At 32.4% G+C, this 4897-nt stretch overlaps 1 long non-coding RNA gene across 1 annotated transcript; it reads left to right on the forward strand.

Annotated features, from left to right (window-relative positions):
• Positions 1-375: 375 nt before the first annotated feature.
• Positions 376-4559, forward strand: LOC143081787 (uncharacterized). The gene is made up of 3 exons (XR_012980089.1): positions 376-458; positions 2779-2936; positions 4120-4559. It is a non-coding gene; the product is annotated as an uncharacterized LOC143081787 (long non-coding RNA).
• The last annotated feature ends 338 nt before the right edge of the window (positions 4560-4897 follow it).

Raw genomic sequence — 4897 nt, forward strand, 5'->3', positions numbered from 1 at the left:
ACGCGTTTTCTGCTTTTTTAACTAACGTAATATGTTTTGAATTAGCTATATGCTACACTTTTCTCAGTTTTAAAATATTCAATGTACTACTATACCTTGATCTACCTTCAATCCATTCAGAAAAAGTTTGAACTGTTGAACTGTTGAAATGTCAGTGCGAGTACAAAAATAACGTTTGTAAACAATGAATGACGTCATGTGTAAATCCAATCACATAAACGTTTTACAATAGGCAATTGTATGTTCCATATTGACGCGCTTTTGTGATGACGATAATAACATCAACGGCAAAATTTGAGACAACAGTAGATCAGCCGGGAAGGATAGGATACAGAAATACAGCAGATAAAATATCGGTTTACCAGCCACTTGCAGAAAGTTACAGAAAGAGACGATTGTTACGACAAGTCAGAGATGGCGGATCCTTTTCGAATCATCTACGGATTGCTATTGTTCATGTATGTTTTACAAGTCAAATGTAGGCTATGTCTTCTTCCATCACAAGTTTTATTCCGTGAACATCCTGTCAGATCATATATTTTGCCGGAATCAACATTCTGTATACTGTGTCAACAGAATACAGAATGTTGATTCTGTATTCTGTTGACACAACATTCTATATTCTGTTGACATTTATACAAAAACAATGTCTTTCCCTTCAAGAATTTAGTTCAAATTTATGTGGTTCATAAGGGAACAGAACATTCGATTTACATAAATATATATATATATATATATTTGTTTATAAAAAAAGATGCCGTATTATTGCCAACGACACAACAACAACAGCAACAACATATATTTTATTTGCCAATCATGGCACCCAAAATGAGCGGAATAATCACAACTCTTCACAACAGATCAGATGACCAGAAATTAACAAATATAGGTCACCATACGGCCATCAATAATGAGCAAAGCCATATCGCATAGTCAGCTAAAAAAGGCAAGAAAATGACAAATGTCAACGAATTCAAACAAGAAAACTAACGTTCTTATTCATGTACAAAAATGAACGAACAATGAATATGTAACACACCAACAAACAACAACCACTGAATTACAGGCTCCTTACTTCGGACAGGAACATATATACAGAATGTGGTGAGGTTAAACATGCTAGGGTCTTCCCCCTAAACCTGGAACAGAGTTGTAACAGTACTTCATAACAACAAACTATAAAATTCAGTTGAAAAAGGCTTATTTAACTTTAAATAACAGATGAATGCAAATACATCTCAGTAACAAAAACATAATGGGGCCAGGACGTTACCGTTACTCAACAAAAAAGGTCACTAAATACAGATCTGAGAGTACTTGCAGTTACTGACAGCTAGTTCAAAGCCACTAACAACTAATAACAAAAATCATGCATCTAACTTCAAAGACTTAGTTCATAGTTTTTTTTATACTTCTGTTGATTATATTTAATCTTAGTTTTTTCCTTCTGTTAAAAAGAGACTAAATAACAGACGCAATGTTCAACAAATTTGTTTAAAGATGGCAAATTTGTGTTACATTCGTTTAATTTATAATAATACACACAAACTAAAGAGACAGAAAGACAAAGTTTGTCTCCAACGACAAGCAAGAATAAACCAAGAAACAGAAAACAGACAATTTTCCAATGTCCTTTTTGGCTGGCTTTCATATTATTCCCATTGTTGTTATAAAGTAGACAGAAGCAATGAAGAATCGATAATAGTGTGGTGCTTGAATATGAAGAAAAGAGAATAACAGGCAAAATTAATAATAAAAAGTGAAAAATGATATAATAGAATATTACAGAATACAGAAATGAAGAAACCACTTCCAGACGAGACCCTTTTATAAGTTGCACATTTTATTTTTTTTGCCTTTTAAATCTTTCTGTTCGGACACCATATTGGTCCGACACCCCAATAGCCTGACGCCCTATTAGTCCGACGACCCATTGGACCGACACACGAACACTAGTAATCCGACACATAATTACTAGTATTGAGCAATACTTTGTATGAATAATATTTATATTTTAAGAGGATTATCCCCATAGTTTAAAATGATCCTACTGAGATTCCTCAAAATAATAACATAATAGAGTACATGTATAATAAATTTGCTTAATGTCCTGTGGCAAATGTTACATGCATGTTCAAAACAATTGTTAAATAAGTTCAATAGGTAAGTCCTGTAAAAGATGTCATCTGGGGTGAAAGAAGGTCAATGAAACTTGGACTGCCACTGGACAACGAAAGCATATTGAAGGTGGACAGGAATTTGCCCTGCTGCATATTCAGACAAAAGGCCACCGACGGCCTCTCAAAGAGTTGTTGCAATAGTTATTAACCTGCAGAGATCATGGTACTCTCTTTCTATACATGCTATATGAGGCATCCGATTAAAGGTGACCAATCTTACATTTGTTGAAAATTAAACATCCCGCACAATTTTACTACCAATGGTTTTACTGTTTTTACTGTATCACATAAACATTATCCGTTGTGATGACTGACTTGCACTTCTGGTGACATTTTCTTCGTGAGAATGTGTTCACATATGGAACATATCTTGTCCTTATGTCCCACGTAAGTGTCATCAATAACTCCTGAACCACTTTACAGAATTTTGTAAATCATCGATACAAACTTTATCGCATGATGTATTTTTTCAAAGGACAATTAAAATGAATTTACAAAGTGTTACGTCCATAATTAATACCATAACATGCATGTTGGGAAAAACAACTTTTTATAAATGCATGCAAAGTATTTGATGCAGTATGATCTATTGTTATAGGTATCTAAAAATGGATCCCACCAGAACACAAAGACTAAGTCTATGGGGAAAATAAAGTTTTAGATCAACGACTAAAAATTGTCATGAACAGATAAAATATGAGATAGAGATAGAACTGGTATGAAAGGTGACAGTAGAACATTGAAATAATTTGAAAGGTAGGTATATATATAGTTTTACACTCAATTATGATTTTTTTAAAGTAAGTATTTGCAGTTTAACCTATAATTTTATTTCAATATCATGAAATGTTGTAGTGTGTTCATATGACAACAAACCAACAACGAGCAAGTTCAAAAAAATTAAAAGTAGAAATACAATTCTTCAACAATTGAAATATATCATTAAAGTTAACAAAGAAGTCTACGGGAAGTACATATCCGTACACACAACTTCTCATTTAACTGTTTCACAGATTGCATTAATGTTGTGCTCGAATAATCAGATTATATTAATACATATGTGTTTTGTTGCCGATCCAAAGATGTCAGAGTGTTACAGCAGGACATAGTTGAACTTAGGAACCTAAAGGAAATATAAACAAAGATCTCCTTCTCTGTAACCGAATAACAGATTTAAAAGATAGTAATTTATTATAATGAGAATTTCCACTGGTACTAATAATGAAAAAATTCACAAAAAGAATACTTTTATTTGATTTTTAAACTATTGCATATGTATAAAATGATAAAAAGTTGTAGGATGTCACTAAGACAACTATCCACCAAATTTGAGACGATGTGAATGTGAACAATAATATACAACTGTGCAGACTTCAACAATGAGAAAACCCATACCGTATTGTCGGCTACAAAAGACCATGACATAAACAATATATGAAACAATTTAATTCAGAAAAATTAACGACCTAATTTATAACAAAACAAATTAAAAATGTTAAAGGTGCAGCCCGTATTGAAAACATGGATATTTGCCATGAACCCAGACTTGGGACGCTAAAATTCTTCTCCAAATCGTATAAGATCAGGCCCTGAAGTCATACAAAATTTTCTCAGTGCCCGGAGAAAAAAAATCGTGGTCGAAAATTGAAATCCAGCATTTTGATTGGTTGATTTGTTGATTTTGGAGTTTGCGTAAATAACTGACTCGAAAGTTTAATGACTTCAAGGTCAGTTTTCAAGTAGGTAAATCAAACATTGTTCCATTTTTTTTTCTTTCATTTTTCTCCCTGTATAATATAAACCTTGTATAATTAACGTTATACCACCTTTAGCAATGCATGTACACTGATTCACATTATGTCATGGTTGACCTATGTTTAATCTTATTATTGGACTTTAACAAAATGATAAATGTTATAATCCACTTTTTCCTTTCCAGAAACAAGTTGGCAAAGATATATATCACATGCATAGGAAGAGCAATGGAAAATAACATTGAAGCAGAATTATGAAACAGTTATTAAAAAAAACCATTAAATTGAGAGAGAGAAAAACACATTTTTTTACTTTTTAATGCTGTTCATTCTTAAGATTACTGTTTATTGTATTTCGATGGAAGTTGTTGCAGTTGATAAGAAGATAGAACAAAAATTTGAGTTCTTCAGCTTGTTTTATTCAGTCAATAAAAATTAATTTTGAAAAGCAAACCATATATGTTCAAAAATCAAAAAGGTTAATTATGTACCAAATGACCTCCGTCAGACATTATTCAGTCTGTTGGAAATCTTTCTTTAAATTTTTATGCTTATTTTACAAAATGTACCTTTGTTTGTATGTCTGTAAGATTCAAATCAATCAGAGATTTCTGAGGAACTACAAACCAAGAGGTTCTGAAAGTCATCAGTCCTCATGTGAACAGGCTATACTGAGTAATATAGATTCTTACACTGCAACAAGTGTATTACGATATTTCTCCACTCGAGACAGTTAAATTTTATTATTTAAAGCGCGAGGCTTGCCGAGCCCTTTAAATAATAAAATTTAACTGTCGAGAGTGGAGAAATATCGTAATACACGAGTTATAGTGTTGGAATCTGTTTCTCTAATGCTTTTTATCGTTCTTTTTCAAAGATTTTCAGAAAATTGTGCTCTTTATATGCGACGTCATCAGACAAGGTCGCCTTTTTTGATGACGTCACAATAGGAAAATTGAGAAG

Source organism: Mytilus galloprovincialis, chromosome 7, assembly GCF_965363235.1.
Source record: "Mytilus galloprovincialis chromosome 7, xbMytGall1.hap1.1, whole genome shotgun sequence".
Classification (NCBI taxonomy): Eukaryota; Metazoa; Mollusca; class Bivalvia; order Mytilida; family Mytilidae; genus Mytilus; species Mytilus galloprovincialis.